The sequence below is a fragment of the Pinus tabuliformis genome, chromosome 4_1 (genome assembly GCF_031772625.1).
Source record: "Pinus tabuliformis cultivar Carrire ecotype Pingquan chromosome 4_1, CPIR1, whole genome shotgun sequence".
In the NCBI taxonomy this organism is placed as follows: Eukaryota; Viridiplantae; Streptophyta; class Pinopsida; order Pinales; family Pinaceae; genus Pinus; species Pinus tabuliformis.
The window spans coordinates 138,543,615-138,568,695 of NC_142303.1; positions in this window are offsets into that span (position 1 = coordinate 138,543,615).

A 25,081-nucleotide genomic window follows, 5' to 3' on the forward strand; every position below is an offset into this window, starting at 1 on the left:
TTATACAGGGACTTGGCTTCACCAAAAGCAAAGCAGATCAATGTGTGTATTTTAAATTAATTCATCACCATGTTATTTATCTAGTCTTGTATGTGGATGATATGTTGCTGGTTGGAAATGCCAAAGAAATTTTCCAGGATTTGAAGACCCATTTCTCCTCCAAATTCGACATGAAAGACCTTGGTGCTGCAAACTATATTTTTGGCATGGAAATTAAAAGAGATCAGACAAAGAGGAAGCTCTGGTTAAACCAGAGGAAGTATGTCGAGACAATATTACAGAGGTTTAATATGCAGGATAGTAAACTGGTGAGGGTTCCTATTCCTATAGGTGTAAAGTTATCTATTGAACAGTGTCCGAAGACACAAGAAGAGGAAGAGGACATGTCTCGTGTTCCATATGCAAGCACAGTTGGTAGCCTAATGTATGCAATGGTCTGTACTAGACTAGACATTGCACATGAAGTGGGAGTATTGATCAAGTTTATGTCAAAACTAGGGAAGGAGCACTGGACAATAGTGAAGCAGGTTTTCAGGTATTTATGTGGCACTAGTGATTATGGTTTGTGCTACCAAGGAAGACCAAGATTAGACAGAATGTTGGATATTTGTGGCTTTGTTGATGAAGACTAGGCTGGGGATATAGACCAAAGAAAATCTACAAGTGGGTATGTGCTTAACCTATTTGGAGGTGCAGTCAGTTGGATGAGTAAGAAACAATCTGTAGTGGCACTATTAGCTACAGAGGCATAATACATGGCATCCCCTCATGCAAGCAAGGAAGTAGTTTGGTTTTAGAGATTGTGTTCATGTACGGGGTTAGTTTAGGGAGCTATAAGGATAGACTATGATAGCCAAAGTGTAATTTTCTTGGCAAAGAACCCTGCATACCATTCAAAGACAAAGCACATTGATGTTCAATATCACTTTGTGAGGGATATGATAGAAGACAAAATGGTGTTGCTGGTAAAGGTGGACACTTCGAAGAATATTGAAGATGCATTGACAAAATCTGTGAGCTCTCAGAAGTTCTCTTGGTGTAGAGAAACAATCGGCGCTGTAGGGCTAGATAAATGACTAAGCTCTCTTGTGGCCCCCTATGGAAAGAAAGCAACAAGTGGGAGAATGTTAGGTTGTGTTATATTATTTACACGACTAGCCCACGTAGTTAACCGAGGGGTTAGAAAGGAGGCAGAGCACCCCCTTTGTTGCGTTGATTACGTAGCAGGGGGGTCACAAGGGATTTGAGGGGTGCAGGTAACCCTACTCTATGGGGTCTGGGGTAGCACTTCGGAAAATTTGGTTTTTGGACCCTATATTAGGTTGGACGGACCTACTTATGGTTTTGTGCATGATTTTTCACACATGGTTTTGGACGTGATGGTTTTCAGTCCATGGTTTTGGACGAGATGGTTTTCGGTCCATGGTATTGGATGCTTTGGCATGTGTAAATATGTATTGTAACATTGAAAGGAACATAATGAAAAATAAATCTGGTATTCCCAGTTTTGGGATCTAGGGGAAAATCTCTGTGTATATGTGTTTTATGTGTTATGCTCTCGCATTGTTTATTTTCTGTGTTTTAGAATTCATATGCACGTAATTTATGTACGGGGTTAAAGACTACACGCATACATCTTGGATGCAATATGTGCCTGTAAGGAGTTCCCGGGCTTGAAGTGGGCATGGACACAAATGGAAATTTCTGTTAATACTTATTGTAAATTGTTTTCCAAAGGTAGATTTTGAGGAGTCATCACACAATTGCTTGATCATTTTGTCACCCCAGTGTACACTATGATATTTGAGTAGGATCCATCTTGCATGTTGAAGGCAGCAATGGAGGCACTGATCAACATAGTAGATTGGTATGCCTCACCTCTTGGCACCTTCATATGGATGTAAATCAGAGAGAACCCTCCGCATGTCTTTCTGAAGTTTTCCATGGACAAGCTCATCATGCAAGAAGTGTCACACCACATATTGGAAGGACTGTCCGCTAGGATGCACCGGAAGAAGAAGGCACTTTGGCCTACTCTTCTATTGTAGATCAAGTTGTACGAGATATGAAATTTCAAGCATGCAGATGCCGAAAGAGAAGAGTTCAAGAAATATCCTTTTGGCATCAAAAGCTTTACTCTATATGACCCGCATTGTTTTGTGAATGATCACTACATGAGAGTACAGATTCCGTGGATCCACGATACATGTCATTAGGCTGAGGAAGACCCATGGAGATATTTTCATAGCTACTCCAGGCCCAATGAATCTTCAGCATCGTTGTTGAATGGTTAGCGAAGCAGCATCTAGAAGAGCACCAAATACAAGAGCAACAAAGGTAAACATACCGTCGCGTGACAAAGGCAAGAGAAAGATTCTTGATAGCACAGAGGAAGAAAAAAACTACAAGTTCAGAGCAGACCCACTTGTGCAGTAAGAAACATTGGAAATAGAGGTCAAGAGGAACCACATGACAGGAGGATCGTGCAAACGTAGAGAGAAAAATACAGGATGGAGGAAACAGTGAAGGAGTTGCATAATTTGAAGGAGAAACTCCGGAAGGAAGAAGAGCTACGTAGATAGGAGAAGGAAGCATAGCAAGGATAGGTATAGGAGGGGGCACAACATACACAAATTAATGAAACTACACCCATACAGGTAGTAGACGCATCCAAGGAGCTAACACAAGGTAGACAAGGTGAGTAGTTGTAGGAGCAAAACTTCGCTCAAGAGATTGAACAATTACTTGAGTAGATGGATACATATATGGAGTAGCCAGAGTTAGAGAAAGATATCAACCTCATGTCTTACCACCAATAGGTCGACCCACCACCCTAATTGAATCCGGAAGCAGGGTAAGTCCTAAGTGACCAAGGAGACATTGAGATCCTTGGAGACAATCTGGAAGAAGAAGTACATAACATATCATTCGACGAGTTGTACCATAGATTTTTGAAATCATGTAGAGTGTCTACTCCAGATGACCACATATCTCCTACACAATTTTAGGAATGAGTTATCATATCTAACATGCTCAAGCATCCAATAGCATTAGTTGATGCTACCAGAGCATATGCCGAAGCCACTAGATCAAGTATTCTACTTTTGATAGCAGAGAACAAGCGAATGGGAAAGGAGCTACGATGGCCAAGCATGGAGGAGAACTGCTTACAGAATCTGCTTGAACAGAGTTAAGGAAGGCAATATTGGATGAAGTATCATCCATTGAGACAATCATGCGGCCATTAACAGTTGGCAGCAACAATGTTTTAGGAGAGCACATACCTTATCAAACTTGCATTCTATTTTTGTGAACATGCAAACATTGACAATGAGGTACAAGGGATCCCCATTACACTTTCCCAAGATGATGAAGCCCAAAGTAGTTGAGTTGAAGGCATGCATCTGGAGTCAGATTCAGAACTATGAAGAACTCCTACAACTCATCACTAGTTTGCAGGCTTCCCATGCATGGGTATTCAGAAGCATGGATGTTGTTATGCGCACACATGCGATCCCATTTATTTGGACAATCACCGAGGCAAAGACAAAATCACAAGTCTGACTGGAGCTTGACTCGTACTTTGACAAATTGATGCCCATAGCTACCAATGCAGAATTGGCGATCAGTGTAGACAACATGCACCATTATGTCGCTCATCTGACCACACTCAAGATAATGATGTGCATGTTATTAGACGAGTTGGATAGAGGAGCCTTAGAAGTGTATCCAGATGCAATAGACGCAAGAGTTCGTTTCCATAAATATGTCAGCACAGGGTACATGGACACCATCATGGACTATGGAGCGTTTCATAAGCTCACCACCATTGACCATCATGAGGATGTCAAAGAGATGGTCTTCCCATAGTTTTCTGAGTCATACTGATGTCTTGCATGGCTTGCTCAAGCATATTTTGTCTCACATGGGTACATGTGCAGGTTGTATGTAGCGTCTTTTCAAGTGGAAGTTAAAGTGTCAATAGCTGAATGTAAGAGTAATAGACTAGAAAGGGGAATGTCAATGGTCACCGCACCCTTTGCTATATATAGTCCCTCATAACTCCTTATAGAGGCTTTTGGTTAGCCAAGTTACCGATAGGAGTATCTTACAGAAACTGTGGAGAGAATTGAAATAAACCTTGGCCTTTCCACAGTGTAGCATTAGAACGTCTCTTTGGAGGAGTTGGTGGTAGTGACTGTAACGTTCGGCTATCGGGACTAGTGGTTTGTCACGGTTGTACTCTATCATTGTAAATTGCACTTCTTAATATAACAGAGCCAACGCATTTCATGCATATGTTGTTATTGTATTTCAGTTAACTTGTTTACTCTAATGATATATGTATCTATTTACTTACGCATGTGTGTATAGATGCTTTCTGTATATGTATGTATGAATCTTACTGAAATGTGTTGTTGGTTTAACCATCACTTTGGATTGTTAGCTTACTTTCTTTCTAGTTTGTGATGCATATTCTCTCATGTGTTCTCTTTCAAGTGCATGCTTTCACAGGTTTCCAAGGGGCGCACTTACCCCACTTTCCATGTGTTAGAACCATTCATGAACCATCCTTGGCTTGTTGTGCATGTCACACCCTTTCTACCAACAGGGACATCTTACTTGCCTCTATGTGAAACCACATTCAATTTGATATCATATGACCCACTGCTGGGACTCCTACACTAAAGGGTCTGAGGTCTAGTTGGGACTTCTTACCGGGGAGATCCCCTGACATGTTGGCGGGTCCAGCACCTTCAACAAAAGGATGGGACTTTGTGAATATGTTTGATTATATAGATTTAAACAATATTACACTTAATAATAAGCACCCCCTACCAAGGATTTATGATTTGTTGGATTAGTTGTAGTAAGCAAAATACTTCACCAAGCTAAATTTAAAATCAAGGTATCAACAAGTGTGTGTCAAGGAAGAAGTCACTTGGAAGTTGCCTTCAAAACTAAGCATGGTTTATATGAGTGGTTATTCATGAAATTTGGTAAATTCAATGTGTAAGGTACATTCATGAGATTAATGAATTATATACTGCACCCTTATCTAGATCACATGTTATTGTTTATTTGGTGATATATTAGCTTATAGTGCAACTTAGGATAAGAACATCATACACTTAATGCAAGTTATAGAGACATTAAAGAAGTACCAACTACTACCAAATATCAAAAGATATGAGTTTACACGACATTATTTGGTATATTTTGGCTACGTAATTGGTGGAGGGGATATTAAGATAGATCATGCAAATATGAATTCATTATGAAGTGATCGATCCATACAAATATTTCTAAAGTTATTTGTTTTGTTGGAGTAAAATTTCCTTGAGGAAATTCATAGTTGTATTTTGAGTAATAGTGAAACCAATCGATGCTATAATAGTGAATGGAAAATTTTTGTAGCACAGGAAGGATTATCATAAGGCTTTTGAAAAATTAAAAAAGAAATTCAATTAAGAATTGAGTCTTGCAATAAATAAAAAAAATTAGTAACCCTAAAGTGATGACATATGTGAGTGGTTATGCTATGGAAGTGATCTTGATATATAGAGGAAGTTTTGTGTCATACCATTTTGAAGTAATTCATAGGGTGGTCCCAACTAACCTACATACTAAATGGAGATCTATGCACTAGCACAACTTTTCAAAATGTGGAAAGACTATTTCATGGGAAAGGAGATAGTCATCCACACAGATTAATAGTTTCCATAGTACCTGCAAGACCACAATAAGCTACAAAATATCAAAATTTACAAGCGGGTTGGATACAATAGTATCATTTAGTGATCAAGTATAAGAATGGTAGCACAAACAACTTAGTTGACATGATTACAAGGCCACCCACATGAACAATTATAGCTTTAGGAACTGTGATGCACTTGGATTCTTTCAACCATTATGCATATGTAGATGGATATATAAAATATGGGGGCATCAAGGAGGATGACATAAGGGAACTAAATATATATTTGAATAAAATTATGCTAAATAGAATATCACTCTTCCAATTTTCAATTTTGAAAATAATTAGGAAAGTTTCAAACAATAACATTAATGAAGTATGGTTTGAAATGTTTTTTTTGTAAAGTAGATTTTACACAAAAATGATATTTTTTTTTCCTTTTCATGAAATGTGATGTCACACATATATTCAAAGAGGTGAAATTCTCACCCATTGAATTGAAATTATCATTAGGATTATGTTGTCCCATCCAAATAACCAATATTAAAATTTTTATTATCAAACCATTTATACTTTAAAAGTTATAGGAATATATTAAAATTTTAAAGTTTTAATACTCGAACATATTAAAGGTTATTATTCTCTTGGTGATAAACATTATTAAAATATTAAATTTTCTAGTTGTAGTTACATATTACAAAATACAAAATAATCATAGCATAAACATTACATTACCATGCAAAATAATTCATCTAACATAAGGTAATAAAAAATTTAAGAGTTGAATTAACAAAACAAGTAAAACAAGAATTTAGTTGAATATAACCAACAAAACACTTTATTAATTTTATCTTTAGTTACTTGAGAATTTCAAACATTGTAGTGTATCTTCAATATCACTAAAATCAATGCATATAAATGTGCAAAACCTATGGTCTAAGTGTTACAACTACACTTTGCTCAATTATTATGATCTTAAATGCTAGAGGATTGTAGCACTTACAAGTGTTTAAACCTAAACTTATACAATAATATAAACTTTCATTCTTATTAGAACGTGTAAGATCTATTTAGAAATATGATAAAAATGAATGAGTTTTCTTTTAGTGATTGTCATTGGATCCTATACACTGATATTAGGCATGCTAAAGGAAAACCTTGCACTTTTACAAATGATTCCTTCTAATGAAGAGAAATCTCGCAACTCACCAATTTTTTTTTAGTCCTTGTAAAGAGATATGGTGTTGTAAAGATTGCATCCATGTATGACGTTGAAGTGATAGGAATCCTAGGAATTAAAGGTGAATAATATGAGTTTTGTGGGTGGCCCTTTGCATGATTATAGGAGATTGTTGGACAATTGGCATTATTTGGATGGCCAGTGGCCTAGTGAAGATATCTACAAGTGTGTTGACATTGATGTCAATTAAACTAGCATGGATGCTTTTCACATCACATGTAGGTAGTAATGGCTCAGGAGGACTCCCAAGGTTGTTGTAGTACTCTATAGAGAATCATCAAAATAGTGGGCTTATTGGAAAAGCTATAAAATCATGACTACTATGTTTATCATGATGGAGTCCTATCGTAGCTACAGACTTCATGTAGATAATAATCATAGTAGGAGGCTTGCTGGAGAAGCCATAAAATTATGACTATGGTGGTTGGGAGTTCAATATTCCAGGCACAAGAAAGATCATCAAGGAGAAAAGGGTGGTTGATAGTTTGCATCAATCCTAAATGTAGAAGGTGGGCTCAAATCCTACATCGTACCTTCTCCATTGGGAAGTCCTCTGAAAGAGATTTCCAATGGTGTGTGGAAGTCTAAAAATGGCCTTCTAGATCAAAAGTTATGGTCTGCTGAAGTGAGGGTATTGAAGTCTTAAGGAGGCCATATTAGAGCATTAGCGCAGGCTATATCAGGGAACTGAGCCCATCAAGATTTGATACCATAACCCTATAGATGAACACATTGGAACCTTAGAGCATCGGAGCAAGTTGCAATATCATAGGTCAGAGTAGACGACATATCGAAACCTCATGTCACGCAATATCGGAGTTTGAAATATGGGAACATTGGAGGTGAGAGTATATCGGATATCAAAAGCTAGAGGCTATTGAAATATCAGAATTTTTAGGCCATGAGAACCTTGAAACTTATTAACACTTGAAGTTATGATATATGGAGTTATAGATATTGATAAAATCATCAAGGGATGTGTAGCAAGATTAACAAACGACTTTGTTGCAAAACAAGGCATGTTGGGAGCCCCTTTTCTCTCTTCTGGTAGGACACATGATGACATGAGATTGGCTCTAAGAAGCTATAGAGGCATCTCACATTAGCATGACGTGGGAATAGGGTGGACACCTGGTAGCCTGTTTTGGCATTTTCAGTGACCAAATGGGGTAACTCAGAGTGACATGTGTCACAACTCAAATGGTTCCAGTGGAGAAGTGACAAGAGCATGACATTATCTCTAAGATATGTATAGCTGAGGTAAGTATATTATAGGTTGAGGACCTCGTAACTCCTATGCACATATCACTCGATAAAGTTACGATAAAAGGGGGCTTCGATATTTATAAGCACATGGTCACATGGAGATCCAAAGAGCTAAGGGCGCAGAAACGTTAAAAGAGGAATATTGGCCCCTAATATGAACAAAAGGCCTTAGCAGCTAAAAGCTAAGTCATTGGTTACAACAACCAATCAGATGGAGGAAAAGTAGGAAAGTTCCAAGCAAAAGGAGATCGGAACCTCATGACCTCATAACATCATTTGAATAAAAGTTATGAGATATGGTAGCTCCGATATTGTAGCACCCAAGGGCTATATTGCTAGTCATAGCTCTTAGTCCCATGGAGGAGTAACGATAAGGAGCTAAGAAGAAGGGGCCTAAGGCAAATAGAAAGCTCATCATTTCATAAGGTTTTTAAATAAAAGTTATGATATCTAAGGGCTCTAATATAACACCACAGGTGGAGTATGAAGTCGACAGTCACAGGTCTCAGTCCTATGAGAAAGAAAATTCCAAAGGAGCTAAACGCCAAGGGGATAAGGGTATCGAAACAAAGTAATATCATAACATCACTCTTGTATGATTTATGATATGTTGTGACTCTGATATGACTGTACAAAGTTGTATGGAAGATGGATGAGTTGGGAGCAAGGACAACAATCATGGAAAGGAGTTGGTCTTGGGAGTAATGGTGACTCTCAAAGATCATTGGGTCAAGGAAAAAGGACAACGATTATGATCGGGCATAATAGTGGCTTCCATAGACAGAGAACATACAGTTCCTATTTGAGTATGGGTTGGAGCCTAGATACAAGAAATTGATGCTTCCATCACTAGTGGGTGGTTTATAAGTCTTAGTGGTCGGTGCCTCATGCAAGTTCAATAAGAAAAGTATATTGAAATAAAGAATTGAAAATTAGCCTTAATATTGATTCACACCCCTCTCAGTATTAACATTGTTTCCAACAAAGATGACCTGCACAGCGCTTCATGGCTCAAGGGTCCTGTTAGCTCTGCTATTCAATGGTGATTTTCTAAGGTCAGAGAGAAGCTTGGTCTACTTGGTTGTGCTTAAAAGGCTTCCACATTGGCTACTTTCTCCTCTTTTCCTTCTATTTTGCTTTCTATCTGTCACCCATTCCTCTATTTCCAATCTAAGCCCGATAGATTAAACCCCTTTGGCCTTAAGCCCGAAGTGCCAAACCTCAAATAAACCATAAAACCTCACCCACATAACCTCACATTTTCATAACCCATCACGCCTCATCCCCGCCATTGATCACCACCCTCTGATCTAACAGCTCCTGTCACGTCTGATAAAGTAAACCGCACGTTCTTTTCTCCACCATCCGATCATTCCCATAATGATCCAACAACATTCACTCTTATTGTACCCACAACCCAATCAAACGTTAGCGCACGATGAGAGCGTTTTTTCTCTCTCATCCGCCGCTATGTGTCAATCACTAAGTGGAATCACGCGAATTTCAACTTTTACCACTTAGGGCCCGAAAGCGGTGTGATCAATACCATTACTGCCCATCCAAACCGCTCCCGCCAGATACTGATCATGAAACTTCGTCGATCACCATTCGATTTGTCCGCCAAAGATCTAATGGCCCTCATTCACCCCGCTCTTACCCTGGCCGATAACCTCCGTCGAGCCATCTCCACCATCTGTTTCCTCAATCTGACTGCCATCCTTTCCACTTATCCAACTCGTCCACTCGCCCATGTATTCCACGTCCTTCACCATTCCATTTGCCTGAAGAAGGAAGATGACTAGCTTGCCATCACTAGTCGCTGTCAGACTTCTAACAACCATATTTAACAAACAGCATGGCCAAGGGAGAAAAATGACAAACACGACTCTGTAACTGCATTTATCAGTTATGGAACCCTACTAGTACGAGCACTCCAACTCCCTAAGAGGACAGCACAACACCTAAACAGATCGGATTCTTGCACTGAAGCAAGCAAGCATGATCAAATACTCCATCAGGCAGTTCAATGCAGTTGGTGGTCAATTATGACCCCTCCATACCTAAATTGGCCAAGTGCCCTTCTATTGAAAGCTATAAATACCTAGAAACAAGATGTAATCAGGGTTGATGGCTGGAATTTGGATGTAAGGTTCAACTTCTGGAGACTGTGGATATTTTATCACCTGCAACATCTCGTCTTCATTTTCAGCTAATACAAGATTCTTTTGTTGTTAATTGATCACTTTCTATTTTCCTCTATTCTAAGTTGTGCTTGATATGTTGTGTGCTTGAGCTCTTGATGTTTAGCATTAGATAGCTGTCATCCTATCTCTGTCTTAAAATATTGTATGCATCATTGAATAGGTGGTCTAGGTTTCTTTCTATCTAATGCAGGAGAGCTTCATCTTGTCTTTGCATTAGTAGATTAGATTTGTAGACTTCTTTACTAGTTGCAGCTGGCCATCACATGGTCTTGTGCATCTGCTGGTGTGGTCAGTATTCTCCATATTCAATCTCTAAACTGTGAGTAGTTGGTGTTAGAAAATTATATATTACATAGCAATGGAACACATAAAATATTGCAGAAATATAAACACATAAAACACATAAAACAAGAGAGACACAGATATACGTGGTTCACCTAGTTTGGGCTACGTCCACCCCAAACAGCCAGTCCTTCCTATCTATTATCTAGCAAAATGAAGAGACGCAACCTACAGCAAATCTGCTGTAATATCCTCTGTTTTCTCTCACAGTCTCACATCACTGCTTCTCGCTCAAAGAATACACATATATTACATAGACTCAATACAATGCCCTCATACAAAGAGAGGGGTTTCCTTCTAGGGCAAAAAACCCTAAACTAAACATAAGTTCTACCGTCAGATCATCCGCCTAATGAACAACCTAGATTGACTAGAAATTACTATACTTTTACAAGGAAATTTTACATCTATTTTTAGCTTTGGGGGTGCTACCCCTGAAAGCCCCCTCTAGGGGGGGCTCCCCAAAGGTCGCAGCCGCCCCCCCCAGACCCCACCTGCAGTGAATATTTTACGGGTGGTGTTGCCGCCCCATTTTGAACTAGGTTCCAATGTGGCGATACCTTTGAATACATAAGATAATCAGGCTCCACAACCAACAGTTGGTGGTGTAAAGCCTTGTAGTCTTAGGGTGTTCACGCATGTCTGGAGTGAAATAATGTAGAAGTGGTTATCTGGCTTGGACAAGCATCATTCCTTCCATTCATCCATTGCAACAATAGTTGAATTTATATGTTACGAGGCATCTCCGAGCTACAACCTAGGAGAGTTTCTTGGAATCCTAACATAATTGGCATCGTTGCCTAGGAGAAGAGATTGAAGCTCAGCTTCCTTGGGAGAACGACACAGATCCAACTTTGATGATAGACAAGTTCTGGACACATTTTTGGTTGTAATCATCTATCTGGCGACTCTACTGGAGGACCAACCTTTTGGCAACTCCACATTACAGTTCTGGCTTAGTTTGTGAGGCATACCCAGAGAAATCCTCAGAAATCTCCAACTGAGCCAGTGCCTGACCTTGAGAAGATTATCAAACAGAGAAAGACATCACAAAAAGGAGCATTAGGATCAAGTAAGCCTAAACAATCTTATGTATCTCTGCAAGAGAGGCTTGTAACTAAGAATATACATGTTGAAAATATAAAGCCTAGCTTTACTAGTGAAGAAATAATCCCAGAGATTTATAAAGCTCCTTGTTCAATAAGTTCCCCTTTGGATCTCAGTCCAAAGGAAACCTCCCTTATAGTCCATCATATTCCTTTATCCTAGTCAGCCATTTCTCAGCTCCCCACCTTTCAAACTGCTAGTACCCTTCCGTCTACCCCAGTGATGGCAAGGCAACAAGCTCCTACTAAAATGGAAAGAATCATCGCTATTAGGTATGGACCCCTGGTCCTGCCTGTTCCTTTGAATGTCATGCCTGCAGGAGAATATCGGAAATACATGCCAAAGTTCACTGATACAGAGGCAGTAACAGCCGAAGAGCACCTTGAGTCTTTTTATAGCTATGTTGATAACCATGATATCAGTGAAGATGATGCGTGGATGAGAGTTTTTATTTAGAGATTTGATGGAGAAGCTAGAAAGTGGTTTAGAGAGCTGACCCCTAGGTCTATAGTAGACATTGAGGCCTTAGATGATGTGTTCCTAAAGCATTGGGGGGAATAAGAAAGATCTGCTCTATTATCATACTGAATTTAGGAACTCGCAGAGGGAAAATGGTGAGCTGCTATTTGATTTCAATAAGAGATTTAACCGTATGTGCAATAGAATACCAACTGAAGTGAAACCCACCCCTACTTCTGCTAAGCTTACTTATGCCAATGCCTTCGATTCTAGTTTCTGTTTACTACTAAGGGAGAGAAGATATGCTTCTTTGGGTAATATGAAAGATGTAGCCCTGGAAGTACAATAAAAAATCATGGCTACAGAAAGGCTCGAAGGTAATGCTGATAAGAGAAGACAGAGGGGTGAGCTCTCATCATCCTCAGATCCAAAGATCAATAAAATGGCCATGATGATAGAGTCATTAGCCTCTGAAGTTTCCAAATTAAGGGTTGAGCAGCATTCAGGGAAAGGACAAGCTCCTAATACCTTTGCTCTTCCAAATCCAAATCCATATAAAGGAGAAAAGGAGCAATTGTAGATTTCATAAAGAATCAAAGATGCAAACAAAGACCAAAGGGTGAAGACCCTTCTTCAAAATATAGTCATGGAAGAAGAGTAATTTGAAGAAGAGGATGTAGTCCATGGTATGGAAGATAAGGACAGTGCCCCTTTCTTAACCAAAGCTGCCTATGAGAAGTCATTATTCAAAGGTCCTGCTCATAATTCTGTTGTCCCTGCAAAACAACAAGCTTATAAGTAGAAGCAACTAGTAGCAGATCCCATCATCCTCAAAGTTCTAGCCATAGAGGTAAGAGGCCTTGAAGGTTCCCCTTCTTCTTTAAGTTTTCAGTCAAAAATTCAGAAGACAAGAATACACATGCCTCTCATTAGACCAATGTAGAATGAGTCCTTCAGGAAATCTATCCCTGAAGAGCCTGAGCCTAAAGCCAGCCAAGCTTCTAATGACTATGCAAATTTGCAAATTGACCAACCTGCTGTTATCCTCAGCCCAGTAACAAAAAGTGGTGAAGTCAGTTCCCCATCGTCTTATGTTTCTATATCTGTTCAAGAGACAATCCCTCATAATTGCCCCCTAGGCACTGAGGCTAGCCATAACTCAATGCCCAAGGCTGATATTGATAATCTCAGTCTTCATATTCCAAAGCCTACCTAGGTGGCCTCCACATAGATTGAAAGGATAGTTTGCCAGATCACAGAGGCAGAATGTACACAGATTTCGGACACCTCCTTGGATGGCGCTGGTTCTAAGCAAGCTATAGAACCAGGTGAATTTTTTGTGTCCCACACAAAAGAATACATCACTTGACCCTTTATATTAATTGTTTAGGCCACAAAGGACATAACTGAGTACACAACAACCCTTGTTATTCCACAGGTGTACAAAAGCTCCCACAAAGAACATCCAAGGATGAGAGCATACAGAGAGGAGGTGAAATATAAACCATCTCTACCTGTTAAGGTCAAATGCCCTAAACGTTTTGAGGTAGGTGATCAAATCAACCCGATTTTGTAAGTCTTTGAGGAATTGGTTGACATGCACATTGACCAAGAGAAGGATACCTTCCATAGAAAGGCAAACGGGGTCAATCCTCAGTAGGATGACTGTTTTCTCCAATGGGATGCATTGAAGGAAAGGCAGGGAGATCATGGTAAAATCAATGCTCTATGGACAGGATCATTCGTCATCGCCCTGGTCCAGGGGAACCATACTTTCATGCTGCAGAGTTTAGAAGGAGAAACAATTTTGATGGCCCAGTAAATGGGTAATTTTGAATATTTATGTTGTTTAAGGATTTTTAGGCCTCAGAACTATAAATATGTTCTTTTACTAGTTTAGGTGTAGGATTTATTAGACTCCATGCCCACTGGAACACTAGGAAATATTGTTGATCTTCTTTTTGTAAGAAAGGCAGTGGTCTACAGTTCTTGAGACCTCACAGGGAGGACCTCATTCCCAGAAGGAGCCAGTGTTAGCTCTGCTATTCAACACTGATTTTCTAAGGTCAGAGACAAGCTTGGTCTACTTGGTTGTGCTTAAAAGGCTTCCACATTGGCCGCTTTCTCCTTTTTCCTTCTATTTTGCTTTCTATCTGTCACCCATTCCTCTATTTCCTTTCTAAGCCCGATAGATTAAACCCCTTTGGCCTTAAGCCCTGAGCGCCAAACCTCAAATAAACCATAAAACCTCACCCACATAACCCCGCACTTTCATAACCCATCGCGCCTCATCCCCGCCGTTGATGACCACCTGCCGATCTAACGGCTCCCATGGCATCCGATAAAGTAAACCGCATGATATTTTCTCCACCGTCTGATCATTCCCATAACAATCGGACAGCTTTCGCTCTTATCGCGCCCGCAACCCAATCGAACGTTAGTGTGCGACGAGAGTGGTTTTTCTCTCTCATCCGCCGCTACGTGTGGATCGCTGAGTGGAACCATGCGACTTTCAGCTTTTATCGCTTAGGGCCTGAAATCGGTGCGATCGATACCATTATTGCCCATCCAAACCGCTCCCGCTAGATACTGACCATGCAATTCCGTCGCCCAATCACCGTTCAATCTGTCCGCCAAAGATCTAATGGCCCTCATTCACCTCGCTCTTACCCCGGTCGATAGCCTCCATCGAGCCATCTCCGCGATCCTTTTCCTCGATCCGATGACCATCCTTTCCTCTCATCCAACTCATCCACTCACCCATGCATTCCACATCCTTCACCATTCTGTCTGCCCGAAGAAGGAAGATGACCAGTTTTCCATTACCAGTCACTGTCAGACTTCTAACAACCATATTTAACAAACACCATGGCCAAGCGAGAAAAAGGACAAGCACGACTCTGTAACTACATTTATCAGTTATGAAACCCCACTGGTACGAGCACTCCAACTACCTAAGAGGACAACACAGCACCTGAATGGATCAGATTCTTCCACTGAAGCAAGCAAGCATGATCAGAGACTCCATCAGGCAGTTCAATGCAGTTGGTGGTCAATTATGACCCCTCCATACCTAAATTGGCCAAGTGCCCTTGTATTGAAACCTATAAATACCTAGAAACAAGATATAATCAGGGTTGATGGTTGACATTTGGATGTAAGATTCAACTTCTGGAGCCTGTGGATATTTTGTCACTTACAATGTGTCGTCTTCATTTTCAGCTAATACAAGCTTCTTTTGCTGTTAACTGCTCACTTTCCATTTTCCTCTGTTCTAAGTTGTGCTTGATATGATGTGTTCTTGAGCTCTTGATGTTTAGCATTAGATAGATGTCATCCTATCTCTGTGTTAAAATCTTTTATGCATCATTGAATAGGTGGTCCAGGTTTCTTTCTATCTAATGCAGGAGAGATGTCATCCTGTCTTTGCATTAGTAGATTAGATTTGCAGACTTCTTTACTAGTTGCATCTAGCCATCACATGGTCTTGTGCGTCTACTGGTGTGTTTAGTATTCTCCATATTCACCCAATCTCTAAACTATGAGTAGTTGGTGATGTAAAGCCCTACACTCTGGGGGTGTTCACGCATGTTTCGAGTGAAACAAAGTAGAAGTGGTTATCTGGCTTGGACAAGCATCATCCTTCCATTCATCCATTGCAACAATAGTTGAATTTATATGTTACCAGGCATCTCCAAGCTACAACCTAGGAGAGTTTCTTTGAAACCTAACAGGTCCTAATCTTGGTGGTTGTATATTAGACAAAACCACACAAAGAAGACACAATAGAAAAGAAGTTGCACTAACAACCTCCTATTTAACTTGCCCATTATGAGGTATGAATAATTGAAAAAAATAAATAATAGATTATACACAAATTATCATTAGTCAATAATAGTTTATAGATACTTAGTTAGATATAAAGCCACATGGATTCCTTACATCTGATAAAAACATATTTGTTATAATAGAAATATCAATTAAAAAATATAAATTTACAAAATAATTTAAAAATACTAATTAATTCAATATTATCTATCTCAATAACTAAACTATAAATAAAATACATAAACAAATAAATAAAAGCCAACGAATATTTTTTCATTTAATTAAAAACAAATAAACTAAAATTTATACTTTAAATCAACTATATATATAAATAGATATAGATATAGATATACAAGAGATAAGTTTATATTTATAAAAAAGTTTATATTTATAAACTTTTAAATTTTTAAATAAACATAAATGATTAAACTTATAAATAAACCTAAATGATGAAAAATATGAAATATCATAAACATAAGAATTAACAACAAAAACACATGATATCATACACCGCTATTACTATAGTAGTAGCAGTTCGTCTTATTTGGTAAGGTTATTGACTATACAATAATAAACATTAAAATGGCATGACATCTCTTCCCAATGGTCATTCTCCTTTTGAAATTTGATAAACTTTTTTTTGGAATATTAGGACATGTTGTATAAATGTGATGTTAAGAGGTTTTTTTTTGGGAATATGATGCTAGGTCCATCGTCAAGGATAGAAAGTTTAGATTGATAATAAAAAGAATTTAGAACAAGAATACGTTGACAACCATAATTATTACGGAATGTGAAGAAATGAGAATGTTAAAGATTTAGTATTATTTATTAATATTTAAAAATTAACATAAAATAAAAATAAAATTAATTAATTAAGAAATAAATTAATTATATTTAGTTAAAGAATAAAATTAATTTGATTAATTAAAATTAATAAAACAAGGAAAAAGTTAAAGTTGCATGAGAATACAAGATCAAAAATAATAAAATATATTTTGAAAAAATAATATGATGATGATGATGATGATGATGGTTAACGTCCACTGAGACCAAATAATGATCTATCGGACCTAAAAAGACAAATTATTTATTTTGATTTAAGATTTTATTCCTATGCTCAAAAAGCTTGGAGAGAAGCCTCCCGAGTTCACTATAATTTTGGCATTGTAAAAGGTTAGGAAGGTCAATATTGTAACAAAGGTTGTGAAATTGAGATCTAATGTGGTTGTATGCAGGGCACTCTAAGAGGAAGTGGTTTTCATCCTCGATGCTCTTATTCTCACAAATATGGCAAATCCTTTCCATCCATGGCGTTTTAGGAACTACCCAGCGGCCAGTTTCACTATGGAGCTCATGAGAATTCGTTCTAATCTTTGCTATATTAATTTTCTTCTTTGAGCTAGTTAGAATAGAGAGATACTTTTGATCTTCAAGGGTGGGGTTGATGACCTTCTTATAATAACTTAATTTTCTTTTAGACGCTATATCTTTCTCACACCACAATTTTTCTTTGAACTTAGAAGTAACAATATCTTTAATGTTATTTATGTTTTGCAAAGCATCATTCTCATTGATCTCCCAATAGTTTAACCAGGCCCTTGTGTCCTTATGCCATCCTCGGTTAAGCCTTAGGTGGTTTTGGCTGGAATTTAAAGCTAGCTTAGGAAGCCTATGATTGTCTATGTTATTGAGCTTGTGCTTGTACAACAAAAACCTGAGCATAGCTAGGCTCTCAATAGGAGAAAGACCTGCTTCTATAAGGAGAATAGGATAGGGTGTATTACTTTTAATTTTCAGGTTATAAGTTATAAAACGCTTCTGGATTTGCTCAATCTTCCTCCATGATTCTCTGGAGATGCTGCAGCCCCAAACTTCACAACCATATAAGATAACAGGGATGACTAAAGTTTCAAAGAGGAACTTCTTTTTATCCCACATTACGAGGTTTGCTGTTTTACAATTATTTTCAAGACCAAAATAAGCTTTCCATCCCCCATTGATCCTTTTCTCAATGCTATGGTTCCAGTTGAGCTTGTGATGGATATCAATTCCTAGGTACTTGTAAGAATACACTTCCTCCAAGTTATTATTGTCATACATAAAATTAGCGCAAGTGTCCTTCTTGGATTTGATAATCATAACTTTTGTTTTGTCTGTGTTAACAGTCATACCCATGGTAGAGCAGAAATCCTTAAGAAGCTTGAGTTGCTTATCAAGATCAGAAGGGCACCTTGCCAAAAGAACAATATCGTCAGCATAGAGAAGAAGGATAATGACTATCCCAGCTAAGATTGTGCCACCACATCCTGCTTCTTCTAAATAACCTTCGAGCTTATCGATGTAAATGCCAAATAGAGTAGGGGAGAGGTGGCACCCTTGTTTAACTCCGATGTTACACTTAATATCTTTTGACCACCCCTCATTGTTCTTTAGCTTGGTAATTACATTCTCGTATAGCCTTATAGCAGCAACCCTTAACTCAAGAGGAACCTTTAGCTCTTCTAACCTATTCCAAAGGTTGTATCTAGGAACCGTATCGAAAGCCTTTCTAAAGTCTACAAAGCAGCAAAATAAATTGGATTTATCATTACGACATTCCTCTGCAATGATCCTTAGCGTAACAAGGTGGTCTGTTGTTGAGTGATGCCTTCTGAAACCTGCTTGACCTTTAGCCCGCTTACCTTCACTTTCAAGCCATATGCTTAACTTTTTCTCCAGAATACTACCATATAATTTGGCTAAGAGAGGGCTGATCATAATTGTCCGATAATTAGAGGGGTTATTTGTATCTCCACTTTTAAAAATAGGGATAATGAGGCTCTCAGTCCAAGGTTTAGGGAACCCTTGCTTAACAGCTTGATTGAAAAGCTTGTGGATGTGGGGGATGAGGACAGGGCCTCCAATTTTTAAGATTTCTGCCTGGTAACCTTCAATGTCCTTAGCTTTCCCATTCGCGAGGCGATTAACCCCAAACTTAATGTCTTCTAAAGAGAAGACTTCTTTCGTTGTGAGCAGGGTTTCCAAATTATCCATGACATTAGGAGATTCATAAAGCTTTTTAAGATAAGAATTCCAATCGTGAAGAGCAATTTTATTATTATCCTTAGTCTTCCTAGTCAGAATCTGCCTCCAAAATTTCTTAGGAGCTACCTTAGAGAGGTGTAAGAGATTCTCCTGTCTTTGACGAATGTACTGCCTCTTTTTCCTTTTAATTAGGGCTTTATATATTCTTATCTTGTCCATTTTAAGAGAATCATCAACAGCTTCCTTAATTGCTCTCCTCGCATTTTTACAATCTTTGTCATACCAAGGATTGGTTTTGCTATTTCTTTTATTATTTGAGACTTCAATTGAGAACTTTTTAATAGAATATGAGAGGGTTGTAGTAAAATTATGATATAGGTCTTCTATGTTGTCTATACTAGATAAAGGAGGCAAATTGGTTTTTAATTCATTTAGAAAGAGGTCCTTTTTATTTTTATCAAATATTAAGTTCTTTTGGTTATAAGTATTATTTTCTATGGGAACTCTATGCATGACAAAATTGAGGGTTATAAGTAAAGGCCTATGATGGGAGTCAGGCTCGTGGTCGTTTAAGATGTCAAAGTTTATCATTTCGTTGTATAATGGAAGATCGGAAATAACGTAGTCTACCACGCTGCTACCAAGTCCATGGATGTAGGTCATCTTGCTGGAATTGGGCCACTTTTTTAGACCGTTGCAAATTATGAGATCCTGAGCACTACAGAGCTTGACAAGCTCTGACCCAAACAAATTCCAGCAAGATGAAAAATAAACTTATGGAATTAAAACTAAATCATTGATTATTAATTTTACCCATATATTTTAATACAAATTAGAATAAATATCAAATTAAAATTAATATGAAAAATAAATAATGGTTATTTTATTAATATTATAATATTAACTAGAATAATGTTAAATTATATTATTATTATTAATTAGATTCTTAAAATTAAATAGAAAAATAGATTTTATAAATTTATAAATATTAAATAAATTAAAAAGTTCACAACATTAACATAAATAAGAAAATTTAGTAATATTAAAATATAAAATATAAAAAATTTAATAATATTAAAATACAATAAATTAAGTTATTATAAGATTAGATAAGAGATAAACCTAAATTAAGATAAATAAAAATGAGAAAATAATTAGAGTATGAAAAACTAAACTTTAAATAGGGTAAGGACTAAAGGAAAAAAAGAGAGCAAGAAGATGGTTTTTAATAGTTAAGAGCATGTGTTTCCTATTAAAAGATTATAGGTTCAAAACCACTACTAGAATATGTATGTATTAGTAAACTTAGCAATCAAATAATATTCTAAAAATAAGTATCAAAATTAAGAAAATTAAATTAATAAACTCTCAAGATCACATCAGCATATCATTTAGTAGGATGAAAACCTACACACTAAACTTTTATGGTTTTTAAACGGCCTTCTAATAGATTTTGGACTAAGGCACGTTTCCCACTATTCAGTCTATTGATTACGTAATGTTCATCTACATGATTCTAAATCTTCGTATGAGCCTTCGTTCCCAACGCCGAATTGGAATCTTCATGAATTTTGCATCTCACTCTCATATTCTAACGTCTACCATAACTTAGCATTAATCAGTAACTACAAGGATTCAGAAGATAATACAAATGTGAATGCATTTCAAAGTCGACGAAACTCCGAGGCCACCAAAAGTACGGTTCAATGCACGCGCAGAAGACAAAGAAAAGGGAGCACGTGATCATCTTCGCTTGGCATCAAAAAGGGAAGACAATGTTATATATATGTGTGTCTCAACACGTTCATGGGATCCGATGAAACTTTTCATTTTGTCAAACATGGAGATCCGATGAGGGACAATGCCTTGATCCCATAAGGATTCCCTGACGATACTTCCAACTACAAAAGACTATCGTCGATTTCGTCTGATTCGATATAGTTAGCTCAGTGCCTTGAGTAATTTTCTTGTAGGGATTCTGCAGGCACCGCACGCCATCAGAGGAGCTCCTGGAGTCAACCACATGTCGCCGGTGCCATTATCTCTATCGAGTTTTGAAGCCATGATACAACCTGCAGAATGGATGAAAGATTGCTGACTATCGGCGCTGGAATGCATAGAAAAAGATGGCTGGCCGAGCATCGATGGCCCCATTATCTATGCTTCCTTTTCCGCCGCTTTGTGTCGCCACGGGCTCGGCAGCCTCGAATTTCTGCCACCTACTGGCAGTCAAAACCCAAACCCTAATTCTTCTTCATTTATTCATTCTAATATCTTCTTTCTCTTTGCATCCTCCTGCAAACATTCCCTTATGCGCCGCCTCAACCGTCAGCATCCTTCACGATTCGCAGGGCATGTCCATCCTATGACTTGGGGGAGGGTTGGCCCTAACTGTAATGGCACAACGTACTTTCACCTATTCATTCAGCTACTCCTGTCAGTTTGTCCAGTTGCAACCCATTATTCTTTCAGTAATATGTGGTGGAATAATTGTAATATTCATTTTATGGGAAATCAATTAATCTTACTAACCACTATCATGTAACTAATCTTACTAACCCTTTACCAATAATAGTAACCTTTACTAATCTTACTAACCCTTTAGCATCATTTTTAGTATGACTGAAAAGCGTGGAAAGAATAGTGCAGAAAACCATGGCAGTCCATCAATTTATAACTGCAGAAAAGCATGACATTCCTTAATTTATATGAGGCTTCACATAGGGTGCGAGCTCAAAATACAAGGTAACAAGACTTGGAATCGGGTCGGATAGTCGCCATGCAGCAACAAATTTGTGAGATTTATATAGGTCACTGAGCCTTTGTAGCCCTAAGAGATTGCATGGAATTAGTGACTGCGTTCTAACATTTGCATATGCAGTGTTTGAGGGCTGTGATGATCAGTTTTCAAGTGGCACCTTTTATTCCTCTGATGGCACTCATATCCCTGACATGCTTTAGCCCAGACGTGCCAAACACAATGGTGAGGCCTTATGTTGCTGGAGTACACAGAGTCTCGCGCAAGTATTACGAAATATCCCATGCAGGCCAAAGCATAAGTATGTGGGTAAAAAGAAACCGTTCCATATTCACTTAAATGAAGCATAGATTAGAAAGATTCATATGTTGCTGCCAGTCATATTTGCTGGTATGGTTCAGAATTCCTTATATCATAGATGTTAGTAAACATAGATATCATATAGAGCTTTACAACTTTTTCTTTTCTGTCATTTTGAACACTTCCGAAGCTTGCCATTGCCCGCTCCTCATCTTAAGGATCAGTGTCAAGTTGTGTAAACTCAAGAGGCGGAGATTGCATTGCAGGGAGCAGAGTGGAGATGGTTTAGTTATTGAGTTATGTTACAACTGGCTTTCATAGAAGAAAAGGGGTTTCATTCACTTTTTATTGTACAATACTCCATAATAGACTAGAAAAACCTGGGAACCTGAGTGCTAGAGAATAAAGAGGAAGTTTAGTGTTGTAGTAGCCTATTAGGCCACAAGTCTCAAGTAAATCCCCAAAGGGGTCGTTCTCTTTTGCTCTTGCATTATTTTCATTTCAAAGAAAGAGAAACCATGGTAGCCCTACCTTCCAATTAGGTTTTATCTTACAAGTGTTTGTGAAAGCATATATTTTGTTCATTTTAGTTGGTGTGTGATTATTCTTCATTGTTCTCTATTTTCTACAATTTATCTATTACATGCATAAGTAGAAAACAATAGTTAATAAGTGTGGAATGTAAGAAAATTAACCCTCATATTATAGCTTTCAATCTATTTTTATCATATCTATTGTGGCAAGCTACATAGTGGAATATCCATGACAATTTTGTGGATGCTGAGTATCAAATATTCTATGATGAAGTAGAACCAAATGTACTAGTTTCACTTGTTGTATGGGGAGGTTTTATTTGGGACTCCGTGTATGTGTATATGTGTATGTATATGTGGGATACAATATTCATGCAGAGGGCCAGCTAACACCACCTTATCAAGGATGATAAATCATTTATCATGAAAACACACAAGGCAAAGTTTACATTTTCACTAGTAACTACCAACCAAGCCATGAAATTGATCAATTTTTGAAAGAAGTATGCATTACTACTTTCAAGATAAAATCATTATGGTAAATAAATCCTTGGAGGGATGTAATTAATAACCAAGACTACCATTAAAAGGGTGATTATAAACATAGCGTGGAGTATTCGTGTTCTAGGAGCACCAACACTCAAGTGGAGCACAAGATCAATTGTTTTTGAAATACTCATTGCCAATTATTAGGCTACATATAAATTCAATTCAACAAGAAAGCAAAATGAAGAAGCAATTGCAACAACTATTGGAGCATGTTGTGACTTGACCAAGTATTTCACTTTGTGGGTCACCCACCTTCATTTTTCCAATGAAGGGTAAGACCTCATGAATATGCATTGATTATAGATAGCTAAACAAAATTAAGCTCAAGAACAAGCATCCCCTACCCAAGATTGATGATTTGTTGGATTAGTTTTAGCAATAAAAATACTTCACCAAGCTAAATTTAAGATTAGGCTATCAACAACTGCAAGTGAAGGAAGAAGTGACCTCGAAGGTGCCTTGAAAACCAAGTATGGTTTATATGATTGGGTTTTCATGACATTTGGAATATGCAATGCATAAGGTGCATTCATGATATTAATGAGCTATGTACTGTATCCTTATCTAGACATGCGTTATTGTCTATTTTGTGATAGGTTGGCTTATAGTGCTACGTAGGAGATGAAAAGCCCACGCTTCATGCAAGTGCTAGAGCCTTTGAAGAAGAACACATTACTACCAAATCTCAAGAAACGTGAGTTTACATGACATTCTTTGTTATATTTAGGCTAAGTGATTAGCCAATGGGAGATCAAGATAGACCTTGCAAAGATGAATGTCATTGTTAAGTGGTCAATCTATAAAAATGTTTCTAAAGTTACAAGTTCTATTGGAGTAGCATAGTACTGGAGGAAATTCACAATTTCATTTTCAGTGATAGTGACACCAATCCATGTTATAATAATGAATGAAAAGAGTTTGTAGTGGGGGGAGGATCAACATAAGGATTTTGAAAAATTAGAACACGAAATCAATTAGGCATCAATTCTTGCAATTAAAAAACTTTTAGTGGCCCTTCAAAGAGACGATAGATGTGATTGGTTATGCTTTGGAATTTTTCTTGATCTAAGGAGGAAGGCATATATGATACCATTTTGAAGTGTTTCATGGGGTGGTCCCAACTACCCTACATACTAAATGGAGCTCTACCCCCCAATACATGTTTTCAGAAAGTGGAAAGCCTATTTGATGGGAAAGGATATAGTCATCCACACATATTACTAGATGCTACATTAACTAAAGGCCCAAAATAAGTTACAAAATACCAAAAATTACAAGTGGATGGGGTTCTTATAATAGTATCATTTAGTGATATAAGAATGGTAGCACAAACAAGTTAGCTAACATGCTTTCAAGGCCAACCACATGTAAATTTATAGCTTTAAGAACTCTAATGCACTTGGATTCTTTCAACCATAATAAATACAAAGATGCATATATACACGATGGGAACACCAAAGAGCATGATATAAAGGAACTATATATATATATATATATATATATATATATGAAAAAGATTATCGTAAATAGAATGTCGCTCTTCCAATTTTCAATTTTTAAAAAAATTTACAAATGTTTCCATGGATATTAATGAAATATGAAATATATTGTTATACATTACTAAAAGAAGGTGGAAATCTCATTAAATTAGTTGAAATTATCCTGAGGATAATGTTCTCCAATTGAAACAACCAAATATTTAAAATTTATAATCAAATAATTTATACATTAAAAAAATAAGAATATACATTACGAATTATAAGAAAATAC